This window comes from Protopterus annectens, chromosome 7.part0, assembly GCF_019279795.1.
Source record: "Protopterus annectens isolate FY-2018-M chromosome 7.part0, PAN1.0, whole genome shotgun sequence".
In the NCBI taxonomy this organism is placed as follows: Eukaryota; Metazoa; Chordata; order Ceratodontiformes; family Protopteridae; genus Protopterus; species Protopterus annectens.
In genome coordinates this window covers 1,826,622,163-1,826,642,028 of record NC_056739.1, presented here as the reverse complement: position 1 = coordinate 1,826,642,028, position 19,866 = coordinate 1,826,622,163, and the positions used below count along the sequence as shown (strand labels likewise).

The following is a 19,866-nucleotide window of genomic DNA, read 5'->3' as shown; positions in this document are numbered from 1 at the left end:
CAGAAAGGCCGAGTGGGGTTCCTGTGTTTGGGAGGGTGGCCTGTAGCAGGCTATAAACTGGAAGGCAGTTTTACCCACAGTTAGTTGCACATGGATAGTCTCTGATGCTTCGTGCTGTGCCACCAACCTGGAGGTGTGGGTATCTTTGACGAATATTGATACTCCCCCTTCTTTTGTGGTTCGGTCCAAGTTTTGGGGCCGAAAAGCATGGTATGAGGTATAACCTGGTAGTGCTGGGGTGCTCTCGGGAGCCTTGAACCAGGTTTCTGTTACTGCACAGATATCGATGTTCTCCATGCTAAGGAGAGTTTCGAAAGCGTGCATCTTGAGGTTTAGACTTCTGGCGTTGAGTAGCATTACTCTTAGTTTCTTATCCCTTGTGATACCTATGGAGGTGGGTTTGTCTTTTGAGCCTTGCCTAAAACAGGCACTATGGGGGTAGCAAGAGCCTTTGCCAATATCCGAAAGCCCAGGGGTGACAGGTGCAAGCCGTCCCTAGCGAAGCATCATGGCTTGTCGAACATGTCATCCCAGGCTGACAGGCATTGGATCCCCTTTGAATGACACCAACACTTAAGCCAATTGTTGAAATTGATCATCTTGTCTTCATATTGTGGCATCATTCTTGGTGAGGGTAAGATGCTACTCAAGGTCAGGGTCATACCGGCCTGGGCTACATGCTCAGAGAGCTCCTCTATGTCTCTTTTCATGTAGTCCAGGGAGGTACGTCTCAGGTCATTCACACCAGCATGGACAATGACTGAGTCATACTTGTACTTGCCTTGGAGTGACCTGAGTGCTTGTGTTATGTGGCGGATCCTAGCGCCTGACAGGCAGCTCACCATGACCTTCTCCTTGTTCAGCCTGGTGAGCGGGACATCAGTGTGCCTGACGATAGAGTCACCTATTACAAGTGTATCAGGTGTGTTGTTTAGCCTTAAGGGCTGTGACTGTTCGGCACACTGGCTTTGTGAGCTATGTGTTGCACGTGTTTTGTTTTGGGGTAGCGGTTGCTTGGGTGTCTGCTTTGGAGGTCTCTGCTGCTTAGGCAGATTTTTATTTAGAGCCTCCGAGTATGTTTTTGTGTGTTTATGTGTTTGGTTTGTTGTCGTGGTAGGTCTATGTGAGACTGGAATTGTAGTGAGTGCAGTTTCCTTCTCCTCCTGACTGGTTATGCCAGTACTGAGTTGAGAGAGCTTAGCCCCCAGTTTGGCTATATGGTTGCATCTCTCACATGTTGTTGGAATTTGTTGGGAGGAGGAGAGGGTTGTCTGTGTACATGAGGCAGTTGTAACATTCCCTCAAGATTCCCAGATTCACCAGCTGGATCGGAGAGGAGATTGACAACTGACCTTTGGACATGCTAGAATAGTATTGGGAATTCCTTTATAATTGAAAAAAAGGGCCAATGGGGAACAAGGTACTCAAGGGGAGTTTGTGAGGGTGTAGTGCTTTTAATTTTTTAGAGCTGACTTATATAATTGCTTTAGTGAGCAAGTGCCAGGTAACTTAAATGCAATGTGTTACAGGTAACTTAAATGCAAAAACGACAAACAGTAACTTTCTTTCAAGTGAAACAAGGAAATAAGTACAGTAAGCAATGTAGATATCATTAGGGATCCACAGAAGTGCTAAAAGGCCGTGTTTTAGGTGGAATTAGCATTTCAGGGAAATAAACAAACAGCAAGCATACAAACAAAGCTAGATTCAGCAGGCCTGGATCTAGTCTATGCTACAGCAAACAAGGTGTACCAATTTCAGTAAGAAACAGTTAGAATATGCAGGCACTATAAGCCTTTAACCAGAAATTCCCTGCTCAGAAGGGCAGAGTCCAGCCTCTCCTCCCACAGGAGTGCAGACCGCAATCCTTCTTAACGTAAAATAACTGGCCTGAAGCCCAAGTGCTTAAACCAGAACTAATACACTTTTAGAATAACAGACAGAATATATATATATATATATATATATATATATATATATATATATATATATATATATATATACATACTATATATATGGATTCACTTTCAAACCTTGAAATACTGAAATTGTCAAATTTCAGTATCTCGAAACAAAAATATTGTAAGTTAAAAGCACGAACCACAGAATTTGTCCCAGGGCAATTAAACACGTGCCCAGAACTACAAACAACATACCGTACCATTGTAAATCCATCTAGGTGGAGGGCTATGACCCCCCACACTCCCAAGTGTAGGGGGCTGCACCCCCATACCCCCCTAAATATATATACCAACTCTGGAATAGCACTACAGTAGGGAAAAGGGCATATCTCCCCACAATGGGCAAGTGTTTATTTGCCCTGGGATAAATTCCATGGTTTGTGCTTTTCACTTTCGATATTTGATTCTCAAGATACTGAAATTCGACAATTTCAGTATTTCGAGGTTTGAAAGTGAACTATGTGGGAAAACAAAAAACAAAAAAATCTTGCTTTCTTCCCACTTTCTGGAATTTAAAAAAAAAATTCTGTTACAGATTTGCTGTTCTGAACTGTTTGTAAATTTCTTGGAGGCCATTGCTTGCTTGGGCTAAAGGGAAGTCTCTGTGTTCATTAGTGGCAGTGGTAAACACTGAACAGCCTGCCTGCCCCTGTGGGAGTGGTTACTGCCTAGAAACTGTAGTTTTATTGGCCATTTTGGGTCAATTCCAAACTCCTTGATCCCCCTCTCTTAAAACCCTCTTTTGCACGTTTTTGCCCGTAGCGCAGTATCGGGCAGCGCCGCTTAATCAGGTCTAAACTATTCCCGGCTCCACAAAGTCTGCTCTTCACTTTTTCCCTTAGAACTGTTCCAAATCTCAAAGTAAGCACTCTATTTTCCTTCTAAAACCCAGCAGTAGCTAGGATAAGTGTCTTATAAGTAAGCACTAATAAACTAAAGTTCTACACCCTCTTATATTCCCTTTAAGTACTTGGCTCCCTATTGGTCCTTTTTGATCAAGTCAAAAAGTAATTCCTTATACTATTCTGGCATGTCCAAAAGTAAGTTTCAGGTTTACTCTCCAGTCCATCTGGTGAATATGGGAATCTTGAGGCAATGTTACAACTGCCTTATGTACACAGACCACCCTCTCCTCTTCCCAACAAACTCAAATATATGTGAGAGATGCAACTATATAGCCAAACTGGAGGCTGAGCTCTCTCAACATAGTACTGGTACGGTCAGTCTGGAGGAGAAGGTAATCACACACACCACAAATCCATTCTCACATAGACCTATCGCAACAGCAAACTAAACACATAAACACACAAAAACATACTCAGAGGCTCTAAATAAAAATCTGCCCAAGCAACAGAGACCTCCAAAGCAGACATCCAAGCAACTGCTACCCCACAACAATACCCATCTATCACATAGTTCACAAAGTCAGTGTGCCACACAGTCACTGCCCTTAAGGGTAAACAACACACCTAATACACTTGTAATAGGTGAATCTATTGTCAGACACACTGACATCCCTCTCACCAGGCTGAACAAGGAGAAGGTCACTGTAAGCTGCCTGTCGGGTGCCAGGATCTGCCACATAACAGAAGCACTCAGGTCACTCCAAAGCAAGTACAAATATGACTCCGTCATTGTCCATGCTGGTGTGAATGACCTGAGATGTACCTCCCTGGATTACATGAAAAGAGACATAGAGGAGCTCTCTGACCATGTGGCCCAGGCCGGTATGACCCTGACCTTGAGTAGCATCTTACCCTCACCAAGAATGATACCACAGTATAAAGACAAAATGATCAATTTCAACAATTGGCAAAAGTATTGGTGTCACTCAAAGGGGATCCAGTGTCTGTCAGCCTGGAATGACATGCTTGACAACCCACGTTGCTTGGCTAGGGAAGGCTTGCACCTGTCACCCCTGGGTTTTCGAATACTGGCCAAGGCTCTTGCCACCCCCATAGTGCCTTTTTAAGGCAAGGCTCAAAAGATAAACCCACCTCCTTAGACAATGCAAGGAAAAAGAAACTAAGGGTAATGCTGCTCAATGCCAGAAGTCTAAACCTCAAGATGCACGCACTCGAGGCTCTCCTCAGTATGGAAAATATCAATATCTGTGCAGTAACAGAAACCTGGTTCAAGGCTCCCGAGAGCACCCCAGCACTACCAGGCTATACCTCATACCATGCTTTTCAGCCCCAAAACTCGGACCGAACCACAAGAGGAGGGGGAGTATCCATATTCATCAAAGATACCCATACCTCCAGGCTAGTGGCACTGCAAGAAGCATCTGAGACCATCCATGTGCAACTAACAGTGGGCAAAACTGCCTTCCAGTTTGTAGCCTGCTACAGACCACCCTCCCAAACTCAGGAACCCCACTCGGCTTTCCTGAAGACACTGGAGAATATGAAGGTCTCTCCAAACACCATTATATTGGGTGACTTTAACTACCCAAACATAGACTGGGAGCACTACTCAAGCCCCAACACCCTAGCCCAATGATTCCTAGAAATTATAAACTCAAATGCTATGGAACAACTGGTCACCACTCCCACAAGAGGGGAAAACATATTGGACCCGATCATCACCAACATGGGGACTCTATGTTCCATACCAGAGGTATACCCCTCATTGGTAAGATCTGACCATAAATTAATCACTATGGACATCCATATCCCATCCCCACCCCCAGCAAAGGAAACCACAGTCAAAAACTTCTCAAAAGCAAACTTCCCACTTCTCAAAACCGGGGTGGAATCCTTCAAAGCCCCAGGGCCAGTCGAAAATATAGCCCAAACCGCAGAATCCTTTACAAATGCATTCTATGGATACCTACAGGAATGCATGGATCGTGCTATCCCATATAAAACCAAGACACACTCCTCCAAAGGCAGGAGACCTGTCTGGTGGACCCCAGCCATAAATAAGCTGTACAACAGAAGGAGGAAGCTGCTACATGATAGAGCAAAATCCCTGAAAGGGAAGGCAACTCTGATCAGTACTAGCAAGAAACTATGATCCCTCATAAAATCATCTAAGGCTAGCTTCAAAAGAAAAATTGCACAAGACGCTAAAGATAATCACAAGGCTTTCTTTAGTTATGTCAGAAACCTGGGTGGAAACTCCCAGATATGTTCTGAGTTAGTACAAAATGACAAAAAATACACTGAACCCACAGACATTGCCAACATCCTGGCAGACAGGTTCAGTGCAAACCCCCCCCCAAATGAGCAAATGACTATCCCAACAGAGTGTAGCCTCCCTGACATCACAGATGCACAGGTGAGAGCTGCCCTCTCCAAAGCAAAAAACACAGCATCAATGGGACCGGACTGGGCTGCGTTTTACATGAGCTCCAAGAAGAACTGAACCCTCACTTAAAATCACTGTTCAGTCTCAGCCTTATAACAGGATATGCACCCAAAGAATGGTGTACAGCAACAGTGGTCCCACTCCATAAAGGTGGTGCCACAATAGACTCTGGAAACTATCGCCCTATAAGCCTAACTAGCTTGGTCTGCAAAGCTATGGAGCTTATCATCATGGAACTCATAAACAAAGACATTGGGAACCTCCAAACACTGGATCCTACCCAATTCGGCTTTGTTAAGGGCAGATCTTGCCTCTTGAACTTGGTCAATTTCTTTGAAACAGTCACCAAGGCCATAGACGAAGGGAAGGTAGTCCACACAGCCTACCTTGACCTTGCAAAAGCCTTCTACACAATACCCCACTCGGGCATCATAAATAAGCTCACCAGCTTAAATATAAACCCCTATGTCACAAGATGGGTTGCAAACTGGCTTAGGGATAGAACCCACATGGTTAGAATTGCAGGTGCCATGTCAGACTCTAAACCAGTTACAAGTGGTGTCCCACAAGGCTCAGTCCTGGGACCGCTCTTGTTCAGTATATATTTCTCTGAGGTACAGGCTTACACAGGAGGACTATGGCTGGCAAAGTTTGCAGATGACTGCAAACTGGGGGCCATAATCGACTCTCCAGCTGACACAAGCATCCTCCAAAAAGGTCTCACAGAGACGGATAACTGGTGCCAGAGCCATGGCCTAAAGCTACATGCCAAAAAGTGCATAATCATCCCCTTTGGGAAAAACAAAGTGCCCACAAATTACCACATAGGTGGTAATCCATTACGTACGGAAGAAGTAATGAGGGATTTGGGGACCCAAGTAGATTGCAATCTCTCCTTTGACAATCACATTGCCAAAGTGGTTAGAAAGACATTCGATATAGCCCACCTTATCATGAAGGGGTTCACATCTAGATCAAGAGAGGTCACTGTGCCCCTCTACTCATCACTCATCAGGCCCATAATTGAATACAATGCCCCCATTTGGGATGTACCTTACCCGACACCTGCTACAACTAGAAAGACCCCAAAAGTACCTCACCAAGAGGATCAAGGGACTCAAACAGATGCCCTATGCAGTTAGGCTAAAGAAACTCCAGCTCTACTCAGTTGCTTACCACCTACTCAGAGGCGATCTGTGCCTGACGTATAAAGCCACGTCCAACCCAGAATTAATGGACATGCTCCACCTCAAGAAATCCAAATCCATCAGAACTACACGCTCCAGTGACTTAAACCTCAGCACAGAAATAAATAGAACATGCTGGAGGGACAGATTCATATCCCAGAGGCTCCCCTCACTCTGGAACAAAATCCCAATCCATGTCAGACAGAGCCCCTCAATGACCGTCTTCAAGAAGAATCTTGATGTTTGGATGGGAGATCGTAAATTTATCCCTGGGATCTCTTCTATGTCACTGCTAGACAGAGGCACGGTAAACTAACCTTAAATGGGCTATCTTCTGTAACCTACTATACAGAGGCACAATCAACTAATCTAAGAAGGGTGGCGAAAGCCAAACACACTCTGGCTAGGCTTGTAAATGTCCTAGGGCAGATAGCCTAGTAACATCCTATGAACCTATGATATATATATATATATATATATATATATATATATATATATATATATATATATATATATATATATATACATATATATATATATATCAATACAGATCAGATTCACATTGCCGAAAGTGCAGTTCTCTGAATCACATTTTGCCGAGACCACTTGTATTACACTTCTCCGAAATGGCACTTTGCTGAAACGGAAAAGAGTTAAACAACATTAACTAATTTTCTCTTATTTCCATTGCGCCCCCCACACCCCCTGCTAATTATATACACTAACGCCGTGATCACACTACAGTGACAACAGTATATTTGTTCATACACACTGCAGTGCAATCGTAAAGTGCCATTTTGGAGAAGCGTAAATTCGGAGTTATGGTCTAGGCAAAATGTAGTTCGGAGAACTGTACTTTTGGCAATGTGAATGGGAACCATACACACACACACACACACACACACACACACACACACACACACACACACACACACACACACATATATATATATATATATATATATATATATATATATATGTATAGTTCCCCTTTATAATCTTGAAATATTGAAATCTCGAATTTCAGTATATCAAGAGCATGAAGGAGAATTTTCAAAATAGCAAAAGAGCATAATCACAAATTTGAATATCTCTAATTTGCAGTTATGGCTTTACGCTAAGTTACTTGCAGGGTTTTGTGTGGTGTCCCGTGTAGTGTGTGGATTTAGGTGCGATTTAAGGTAAGTGAGTGTTTTGTAAGGGTTTTGGGTGGGACTTTGATTGTATGTGAGTGTTTGTAAGCTGTACGTGTGGGTTAGGGTAGGCAGGTGAAAGTATGAGTGTGAAGTGTTGGATGTGTTGGTGTTTGTATATGTGTGATGTATGTGTGTGTGTGTGTGTGTGTGTGTGTGTGTGTGTGTGTGTGTGTGTGTGTGTGTGTGTGTGTGTGTGTGTGTGTGCATGTGTGCGTGTGTGTGTATGCGCACGCGTGTGCGAGAGGGACTGTAGAATGTCTGGGTGTGAGTTTGCTGTCATTTTCTGTTTGTGAGATCTCAGAGTTAGTATATGTAAGTAGGGGGATGTGGGTGGTGCAGCAGGACTTGCCCCCCTGCTAATATGCAGTGTAGGTGTGTTGAATTGTGTTATTGTGTTTGTGTATGTTTTGTTGTTTGATTTGTTGTAGTGTGGGTAGGATGGTGTATGTGTTGTGTGGTGTATGGTGTGTTAATGTTCGTGATTTTGCGTTTCGCGGTTTTGGGATTTTGAGCGTTCACCTTTATGGTTTTGAGAAACTGAAATTCGAGATTTTGAGATTATAAAGGAGAACTATTTATATATATATATATATATATATATATATATATATATATATATATATATATATGTGTGTGTGTGTCTGTGTGTGTGCATATATATGGTTGTACTTAATTTGGTCGAATGCTTTTTTGGTCAAAAAAGTATAGTATAGCTTCATTATGTGAGAATGGTAGTTTGTGGGAATGGTTGATTGAGCAACTGCTGGTTTGGCTGACATAGGTAAATAGCTTTTTGGTAGGGCTGGGAGTTCATGATCAAGTATGTGTTTGTTAGGGTCAGAGAAAAGGTTAGATAAGGAGATAGGTTTAATGTATGTGTGAGTGTGTTTGGATTAGGTTAGAGTAAAAGTCAAGTAAGGTGACATATTTAGTGGTTTGTGTATGTATGTGCATGGGTCTATATCACTTCAGCAAAGTGACAGTTCAGGGAATGGCATTTCATCGGAAATGCCATTCATCAAAATCCACTTTTTATCGCAATCTCATTAGTAACAGTTCAAGAAACAGCATGTTCGATGTAAGTGAACTGAAAATGCCATTCGCTGATCTGAATTTTCTCTGAAGTAATATAGACACATGTGTGCTTGGGCACATGTGCATGCTCATGCAGGTGTGTGTGTGTGTGTGTGTGTGTGTGTGTGTGTGTGTGTGTGTGTGTGTGTGTGTTTGTGTAGTTCTGCTGATTGCCCGAGCTGTTTTTTGTAGTGGTAGTATTACCAAAAGTTTTTTTCAAGGTAAGGTATATGGTTAGAACAAGTAGCATTGTTAAGTTTAGCATTACCAAGGTAGTGGAGGGGGTGCCAGTCATAACCTTGCATCTGCTGCAGATCCTAACACTAGCCATGTACCTTAATTAAAAAAAAAATGCTTGAAAACTACTACTATTCAGACAAATTTGAGCTTACTTTTGTTAGGATAATAGTTGCACATCAGAAATAAAACTTTTGTTTCCTTTTCAGAAACACTGGGGATACATTATTTGTGTTGTCAGTATTATGAATGGTCAACATGTTTTGTTTGATGTTTTATTTTTCAGTCATTTAAAATGTCAACCATTAATGATATAATCACGCAAATGCATATATCCTCCTCTCTTTCTATGTGTGTGTGTGTGTGTGTGTGTGTGTGTGTGTGTGTGTGTGTGTGTGTGTGTGTGTATATATATATATATATATATATATATATATACACACACACACACACACACACACACACACACACACACACACACAGAGCTCTCTGTTTTTCTCTCTCTGTCTCTCTGTCTCTCTCTCTCTCTCTCTCTCTCTCTCTCTTTCTGTATGAATGTATATAAGCAATAACCCATGTCTGGGTGTGGGTATTGCTAGATTTACCCATAGCTGGTGTGGTTTGGTCACAAGGGCGAAGCCCGAGTGACCAAATAAAGACAACCATGGGTAAATTTAGCATTATCCACACCCAGATGTGGGTTATTGCTATTATACAATGACATTTAATTAAGAAAAAATAATACTTACTTTTCTTAAATAATGTCTTTGTATAATACCTCCATGGTTCCCTTCCGTGTTTTTCCGCTATCCTGGGGCTTTTTCTGATGTACTGCACATGCATGTGTTCCCACACTTACACAGTACATCAGAGCTGTGTAGAGGAAGCAATGGAGCAAGGAAGATCTCCGTTGCTTTTTTAAAGCTATCTCACTATGTCAAATGAGTTTGACATACCGAGATATCTTTAAAAAAAGCAATGGAGAAAGAAAGATCTCTGTTCCCTTTTTTAAAGCTATCTCACTATGTTAAACGAGTTTAACATAGCGAGATACCTTCTATCTCGCTATGTTAAACATATAACATAGCGAGATTATAGCAACGAAGATCTTCCTTTCTCCGTTGCTACCTGTGCTCACACAGAAAAAAAAATCAGGACATATACTAATGGAAAAAGTCCAGGCGACCAGACCTTTTCCATTAGTATATGTCGGATTTAGAATGGGCACGCTGGCCAATCAGCATGCATGTTTTGGAATGCTAATTGCCAGTCATTGTACATTTGTATAATTATATATATCTATAATATATATATATATATATATATATATATACACATATAGAGATCGATATAGATATGGATATATATGAGTAAATAATGAATAATCACAAACGAGATTGTTCAAAACACAAAACATGGAATGAACTCATCAGTGATTACCATTTATTACAAACTAAATCATTTAAAGAAATAATCATAAATGTAAAACAGTAGGTTATGTTTATTTCCAAAACAAAAACAAAAAATAACTTTTACTTGAGGAGCTATTCTTAGTCCACCCCTGATACCTCGTAGCTTCATCCTTAGCATTTTTTTCCCAATATACTCAGCATCCCTCCTCAGCACATGCCCAAACCAATGTAATCTTGTCTCTCTGGCTTTGTCACCAAACCTTCCAACCTGGGCTGACCCTCTAATATACTTATTCCTGATCCTGTCCACCCTTGTCGCACCCAGTGCAAATCTTAACATCTTTAATTCTGCCACATTCAGCTCAAACTCCTGCCTTTTTGTCAACGCCACTGTCTCCAACCCATATAACATAGCTGGTCTCACTACCCTCTTGTAGACCTTCCCTTTCACTCTTACTGGTACTCTTCTGTCACAAATCACTCCTGACACTCTTCTCCACCCACTCCATCCCACCTGTACTCTCTTCTTCACCTCTCTTCCACACTCACCATTACTCTGAACTATTGATCCCAAGTATTTAAACTCATCCACCTTAGCCACCTCTACTCCTTGCATCCTCACCATTCCTCTATCCTCTCTCTCATTCACACATATATTCTGTCTTAGTCCTGCTGACCTTCATTCCTCTTCTCTCTAGAGCATATCTCCATCTCTCCAGGATCTCCTCCACCTGTTCCCTATGCTCACTACAGATCACAATGCCATCTGCAAACATCATAGTCCACGGGGACTCCTGTCTGATCTCTTCTGTCAACCTGTCCATCACCATTGCAAATAAGAAAGGGCTCAGAGCTGATCCTTGATGTAATCCCACCTCCACCTTAAACGCATCCATCACTCCCACTGCAGACCTCACCTCTGTCACATTACCCTCATACATATTCTGTACCACTCTTACATACTTATCTGACACTCCCGACTTCCTCATAAAGTACCACAACTCCTCTCTAGGCACCCTGTCATATGCTTTCTCTAAGTCTACAAAAACACAATGCAACTCCTTCTGACCTTCTCTGTACTTCTCCATCAACACTCTCAGAGCAAACATCGCACCTGTAGTGCTCTTTCCCAGCATGAAACCATATGCTGATCACTAATCATCATGTCCCTTCCTAACCTAGCTTCCACTACCCTTTCCCATAACTTCATGCTGTGACTTTATCAGTGTAATCCCTCTGTAGCTACTACAGCGCCGCACATCACCCTTATTCTTAAAAATCGGTACCAAAACACTTTTTCTCCATTCCTCAGGCATCCTCTCACTTTCCAAGATTATATATGTATATATATATATATATATATATATATATATATATATATATATACATACATAGATATATATATATATATATATATATATATATATATATATATATATATATATATATATATATATGGGATTGGTACTGATCCCCAAAGGAACTTTTAAACGAAGCACAAATAGCCGGGCTTACTTCCGTGAATGTACTTTTTACCGAAAAAGCACTTTTGCGGAATTATGCCTGCAGCTAGAGGGAGTCGTGGAGGAATGACTGTTGCGGTGATTGTACTATGGTGTGGATAATGGAATATTCCCTTTTCTTCACTGTAGTGCAATCTCGGAGTGAGAAAATTAAAGTAGGGGGTGTGTGGGGTGCAGGGGGGCTTGCCCCCCTGTATTAAAATAGATTTATCATTTTTTTTAGCGCATTTTAACCAAAGTGTTTTTCAGTGAAAGCGCTTTCGTTAAAGTGTGTTTGGACTATTGAACTTTCATTCAATAGCCCTAGATCCATATATATATATATATATATATATATATATATATATATATATATATATATAGATATATACCTATCTATCTATCTATATATATATATATATATATATATATATATATATATATATACATGTAAATTTGTGTGTGTGTGTGTGTGTGTGTGTGTGTGTGTGTGTGTGTGTGTGTGTGTATGTTTGCATGTGTGTGTGTGTGTGTGTGTGTGTGTGTGTGTGTGTGTGTGTGTGTATGTATCCCCCCGTCTATTTAATAATACTGGAATTTTACATCTGTGATGAGACTGCTCAGTGAGTAAATCTGACATGCAGGTATATAAGTAGTTAAAACTTTTTTCCCACATTACTTGAAAATAGAGGGTGTTTTTTCCCATTAGTTGTTATTCTTTAAAACACATTGTAGCTTTTTCCCATCCTGATGATTCCCACAGACAGTTGGCAGTGATTACAGGACGGCTTGTAAGCTGGGATTTTTCCAGGCATGACTAAGTTGTAAAAAAGCCCCTATTTCCCGAACTCGAACAGTAAACATAGTTCACATCCTCATTACCATCCTCTGTGACCCACAGAGAAAGTTTTTTATTGATGAAATCATCACATGCCTTCTCTTACAAAGACAGAAGAACTCTGCTGGTATGAGTTTATACTTTTGTTTTTTTTTAGATCTTTACCACTAGTGACTGATAAGTATTGAATTAATTTCTCTTTTATACACATATATCATGCATATTTTGTTTTTATAATGTCATTATGACTTTATGATGTGTTTTGTATGACAACTGTGTGTATTTTAAATTTTTTTCTTTTAAATGCATGGAGGACGTAGATTTTAATTTTACAATCAGCCTATAGAAATGATGCTTATTACTGGCTGTCAAAAGATTTCTGAGTTAACCACATACCTTATTTATTCCCTTTAATTCTAATTTCTGACAAGTTACTTAACTCTCTCATTCAAGTAATAAATGCAGTAAAACAAGAAAAAATATTAATATATCTCCTAGCTGAACAGATGTAGAATTTGAAAATAATGTATTATTTGATTACTGGTTTTATTTCAATGGAACAGAAATAAATATTTCAAGCAAAGACAACATAATATTAAAATAAAAAAATACACTTACATTTTTTTAAACTTTTGCAGATTAAAATCTTGATGAAAACATTACTGCTATGACAGGATATAATGAGCTCTCAAAGAACTTGCTTAATGCAGCTAAATGAGCCTACATATAACTCATAATACCCTGGGTTGCTTAAATGCTGGTAAGGCTGTACAACTGCACATTACCTTTTGGTTTTTATCCAGTGACCAACAGGATGTGTCACATAGTGCAAGAAAATTGATAGAGGCATACAAAGGGTTCCTGTGTTAAGAAACACACATGCACGTGCTCACATGTATACACACACACACACACACACACACACACACACACACACACACACACACACACACACACACCACATGCATGCGCATATAGGCACATAGCTTTTCTACCTGATTAAAAATGGTACCCATTTAGGATGGCTCTTCCAAAATGACATCATAAAATGTACGATGAAATCATATTTCAAGAATAAGAATTAGAATGTGAATTTTCATTCTTCTCTGAAATTTCAAAATAATGTTGGTATAAATTACTCCAGTTCATCAAATAATGAATTTGGAAGACATTGGCTAATCTTTGTATACCTTATATAAGAATTGTTCTTATCCTTTTTCTTTAATGCTTCCTTAACATTTCATTCACTTCTAATTTGTTTTCCCATTACCCAGCTCTACCCATATCTTCCAGGTGACATAGGGGCTTCCATTCTTTCTGTCAATAGCCAGTTATCTGGTAGCCAGTTTCATTAGATTTACACCTTTCTAGAATCACTTTGTCTCCTCATTTCTTTTACAAATCTTGCTACCACATACTCTTTGCTGCAAATGCTGCCTTTTCCACACAAAAATGTCACAGTGTTCACTGCATTCCCATCTAGTAATCCTAAAAGACTTACCTGAATCAACAATGTATCCTGTTCATCTTTTCCACAGACACATATGTGAGTAGGGTAAATGACGATGCTTATTATATCTTTTCAGATACACATTCTGCAACAAACTTTACATAATTGTAGATAGCTTCTTATGCTGATATTTCTAAATGTTAACTGGCAAGCCCAAAATAGGTCTGGCAACATAAACCTTAAATTAGTAGTGCATATGTTAAACTTGAAAAATATTATGTGTTACTATGCTTTCTCCTAGTTTCATGGCAACATATCATGATTGGGCGAAAAACAAAATCATCACATTCCAAGCTAATTTCTATTCTTGCACAGTTCTGAAGTTTTGAAAGCTATTTGATGGGTGAAGGGAGAGTTTAGAGTTGTCTGCGGTGTGTGTGTGTGTGTGTGTGTGTGTGTGTGTGTGTGTGTGTGTGTGTGTGTGTGTGTGTGTGTGTGTGTGTGCGTGTGTGTGTGCGTGTGTGTGTGTGTGTGTGGATGTGCATGGGTGTGCGTATGTATACATGTGTGTGAGTGGTGTGCGTGTGTGTGTGTGTGTGTGTGTGTGTGTGTGCATTCACAGGTGTGTTTTGTGTGTGTGTGTGTGCATGTGTGTGCGTGTGTGTGGGTGTTTGTGGGTGTATGTGGGTGTGCATGGGTGTGCATGGGTGTGCGTGCGTGTGTGTGCATGTGTGTGAATGGTGTGCGTGCATGTGTGTGTGTGTGTGTGTATGCAAATTTTTATACATGCCCAAGACATATTGCCATGTTTTGTGTGATACAGAAGTAAAGCATATAGTTTTTTCTATATACAGATTGTACATCCAAGGAAGGTCATTATATTGTTAATTTTCAAATTTTCACTGTAAAAATGTCAATAATGTTTTCAAGCTTTTTTCCCTGAAAATCCATCATTTTTCATAAATGCAGTTTGGCACAAACAAAGTTGTCCTGGACTCATGAGTAAAGTGTAGGTGGGGGAGAGCTAGGCTGGGGATTAAGGGATTGGCTAATCACTAGAGTCATGACAAGGTAGGTAGTGAAGGGGGATTGGAGTAGTTAAGGAAGTGAGGTAAGGAAGGGTGGGACTCAGGATGGGTTTAAGTGTGGAGAGCTAAAGGAAGTAGTTACATTTGGCATGAGATGGGTTTCAATGGGGATTTCCTATTAAGTCCACGGTGGAGTTGTGGGGGGGGGGGTTGTAAGAAACTCCGTTCAGTGCAAGGGAAAGAGGACATTTTGGAAGAGCTGGTAGGTAAGGAGTGTAAGGCAGGGCGTTTGTGGGGTCCATTTGATATGCTGCCTTTTGTTAGCTACAAAGTGTGACTGTTGGGGTTAGTGCCAAAGAAACAGCCTGGGAAGTTTAGATTGATTCATCATCTTTCATTTCCAGAAGGGAGGTCAGTGGATGATTTTATTGGGGATGAAGAAGTTAGGGTGCGTTACGCCTCTTTGGACAATGCAGTGCAGGTGATCAGGGAATTTTGGGAGCCGTGGTTGGTTAAGGTTGACACTGTATCGGCTTTTCGTTTGTTGCCCATCAGGAGGGAGGATTGGCCATTGTTGGAGATGAAGGTATGCGGTAAGTACTATTTTGACACTGCCATGCCGATGGGTTGTTCCATGGCATGTGCGACATTTGAGAAATTTAGTACCCTTTTACATTGGATTTGGAATCAGAGGGTGGGGAAGCAGAAGGCGGTGCATTATTTGGATGATTTCTTGTTAGTTGGGGAAGGGACGGTGGGATGCAGGAATTTACCAGTATGTGTGAGGAACTGGGTGTACCTTTAGCACAGCACAAAATGGGAGGTCTAGCAAGAGCGTTGCAGTTCCTGGGGTTAATGGTAGATGCAGAACGGGGATTGTTTCATCTACCTCAGGATAAGATAGAGAGGTTGCGGTCAGCTATACAGGGGGTGTTTGACAAGAATAAGACTCGGGTTGGTTCAGTCATGGAACTGTTGGGTCTTCTGAACTTTGCCAGTCAAGCAGTACATCCGGTTCGGATGTTTTGCAAGGTGTTAGCTTATATGCTGAAAGGGGGTAGGAGCAAACATCAATGGGTTAAGGTGACCAGGCTAGTGCTGGAGGATTTGAAGTTGTGGGATAATTTTGTGCGACAATTTAATGGTATTTCCTTTTGGCAATCAGATTGGGTAGGTCAGGAAGAACTTCAGTTGTTTACGGATGCAATGGGTGGTATCGGCATGGGGGCTTAATTTTGGGGGAAGTTGGTTTACAGCGCAATGGCCTCCAGACTGGAATGAGGAATGGAGGTGTGATGTCACTTTTTTAGAACTGATGCCAATATGGGCAGCTTCGGTGGTGTGGAAGGAGCAGTTGAGGAATAAGCGGGTAGTTTTTCATTTGTATAATATGGCTGTGGTGAAGGTGTTACAAAAGAAGACAGCTAGGGCAGAATTGCTGTTGAGGATATTGCGGAAGTTGGTATTACAGAGCCTGTTAATAAATTTTTCTTTTACAGCGGTACATGTGCCTGGTGTTAAGAATGATATTGCTGATAGTTTGTCCCGCTTTTAGTTTTGCAGGTTTCGAGGGTTGGCTCCAGGGGCAGTCGAGGTGCTGGAAACACTGCTGGAGGAGGTGTGGAATCTTGGGACAGGCTAGTCAGGCGTCTGGTGCAGCATTCCTGGGCTTCTTCTAAGAAGAAGGCATACGGTAGGGCTCTTTTTTGATTTTAATCAATTTGTTTTGCGATTGCCGGACGAGGTAAGGGTATGGTCAGTGGAATTGTTTTTAACATATGTGGCTACTGCATGGGAGAAAGGTAAGGCTTCGCAGACAGTTAAAGTGGATCTGGCGGTTATTAGCAATTTTGCTAATTTTGGGGCTTGCAAGATTTTATGAAGTTCTGGACATTAGGACTTATGTTGAGATGGTAGGGGAGGGTGATGGTGGAGCGTAGGGATACATGGTTGCCAATTACAAGGGGGATATTGAAGATTTTGTTAATGGGTTTAGGATTATTACATGGTGGGTCGCTGGATTATTTTATGTGGGGCACTATATGCACGTGGTTATATTTTGGCACTTTCAGGGTATCGGAATTGTTAGGTTCCTTAAGTTGGAAGGATCTTATAGTGACTGAGAAGGAGGTCAGCACTGTAATACAGAAAAGCAAGATGGATCAGTTGGGTAGGGGATGTATGGTAGTGCTCAAAGCAGACAGGAACCTTCACTTTTGCCCAGTAATTTGGATTACAGAATTTAGGAGGAGGAGGTTGTGGTGTTCAGAGAGGTTGGTGTTTTGTTCAAGGGATGGCAGGGTAGTTTCCAGTAGTAAGTTTATTACTTTAATTAGGAGGATTTCTGGTTGCATGGGATTTCCAGCTGAGAAGTTTGCGGCTCATTCTTTTAGAATTCGGAGGGCTTCGGATTTGGCTAGACAGGGCAGTTCAATTGCGGTTATTAAGAGGGTGGGCAGGTGATCCTCAAATGCCTTTTTACCTTATATTAGACAGTAGTGTTTGTGATTATTAACAATTTTTCTTTTTCTTTTAGGGAAGCTTATACTCATTTTGGGCCATTTGTATATCCACTGGACTGAGAAGCATCCTTTAATCAGGGAGGATGGAAGTAATCTGGGTTTATCTTATTTAGGATGTTCTATGTTTTGGCATGGGTTAGGGGTATTCATTGGAATAGGTTGCTGTTTGAATTTCAGAAGGCTAAATCACGGATAGGGTGTCCTGATATAATAATAATTCATTTGAGAGGTAATGACTTAGGTATTTTGACTAAGAAGTTATTAGCGAAGATTATTTTGCAGGGTTTGTGGAGACTACAGGATAGGTACCCGGGTATGCAAATTGTGTGGATGGAGTTGATTCCTCAATTGTATTGGAGGGAGGCATGCAGTTATAAAGCTATTGAAAGGGCCAGGAGGTTTGTTAACCGTACATTGGAGGGGCAGCTAAGAAAATCGGGGATACATATCATTCAACATGGGGACTTTGGGCAAGGAGAGATAAGTTGGTATCATACAGATGGAATTCATCTGAAGGAAATTGGTTTGGATTTGTTTAATTTGCATCTCAAGCTGTTTCTACAAGAGATGCTGCAGGTTAAGGTTTAGGAGGGGGAATAGTCTGGGATCAGGCTGGTGGTGGAGAAGAGGGACAAGATTGTTCTCTTCTGTTCCCCCTCTAAGGATGTGGTTTGATTTGGCCAATGGTTTTGTGTGGTGGAAGGTGAGCAGGTATGCTGCCTATTACTAATGGGGGGGGGGCAGGTACGCTGCCCCGGTGTAGGAAGTTTCAGGGTGAGCAAGTACGCTGCCCTGAGGTATAATCGAGCAGGGTGAGTTGTTATGCTGCCCTGAGGATCGTTGTGGCTGAAGGCAATTGATATTGTTTATATGTTTGAAGTTCATATTATGATAATATATAATAAAGGTTGTCAAATGGCTTTGTGTGTCTAGAGTGGTTTGTTCAAAGGGGGGCCGGGACAAATGCAGTTTGGCTCAAACAAAGTTGTCCTGGCCCCGCGAGTGAAGTTTAGGGGGGGGTGGGGAAGAGCTAGGCTAGGGATTAAGGGATTGGCTAATCACTAGAGTCATGGCAAGGTAGGTAGTGAAGGGGGATTGGAGTAGTTAAGGAAGTGAGGTAAGGAAGGGTGGGATTCAGGATGGGTTTAAGTGTAGGGAGCTAAAGGAAGTAGTTACATTTGGCGTGAGTTAGTCCCTCCCACCCTTCCTTTTTTGGTGGAGGAAGATTTGGTTGGTTGGAGCGGAGAAGAAGGACAACATTGTCCTCTTCTGTTCCCCCTCTAAGGATGTGGTTTGATTTGGCCAGTGGTTTTGTGTGGTGGAAGGTAAGCATGTACGCTGCCTATAATTTGTATGTGTGTGGGGGGCAGGTACGCTGCCCTGGTGGAGGAAGTTTCAGGGTGAGCAGATACACTGCCCTGAGGTGTAATCGAGCAGGGTGAGTTGTTACGCTGCCCTGAGAATCATTGTGGCTGAAGGCAATTGATATTGTTTATATGTTTGAAGTTCATGTTATGATAATATATGATAAAGGTTGTTAAATGGCTTTGCGAGTGTAGAGTGGTTTGTTCAAAGGTGGGCCAGGGCAAATCGCTAATAGCACGACATGCATACATTTTGCTGTTCACTTTTGTAATACAGAGGGTTATGACTGGGTCTCTGATCATAACTAAATTGTTTTGCACTTTTTTATGATACAGATATCAAGAAACTCACCTTGACAGGAAAGTGATGCAAAGATCAAGAGGGGAATATCGATGTCAATCCCTAGGATATATAACAACTGAGGTTTGACCAGAGAGACCTGATCACAGTTCTTTGTAGTTCAAGTCATACTTCTCAACTGTCCAGAATTTCACAGAATGTCTAGATTGTTTGCCTTATATTTTTGGTCTATTTCTAACAAAATTTGTGGTTTTCTGACAAACCACTGAAAGCTGAAGTCTCTAAATAATGACAGACATTTGTGTTTCAGGCTTCATATCTTGTAGAAAATGTATGCTAATGAAAAAACTGTTATTATAGCAACATTCTTAATTAATAAGATGAATAGTTAGAATTTTTGTCCCAGATTTTGGACTTTGCCACCCGTTATTTTTTGTACTCTCCTGAATTCTTGTGTTGAAAGGTTGAGAAATATGATACAT

At 41.2% G+C, this 19,866-nt stretch overlaps 1 pseudogene; it reads left to right on the top strand.

Annotated features, from left to right (window-relative positions):
- The first annotated feature begins 15,956 nt into the window (after positions 1–15,956).
- Positions 15,957–19,866, top strand: part of LOC122806197 — a 37,168-nt pseudogene continuing 33,258 nt past the window's right edge.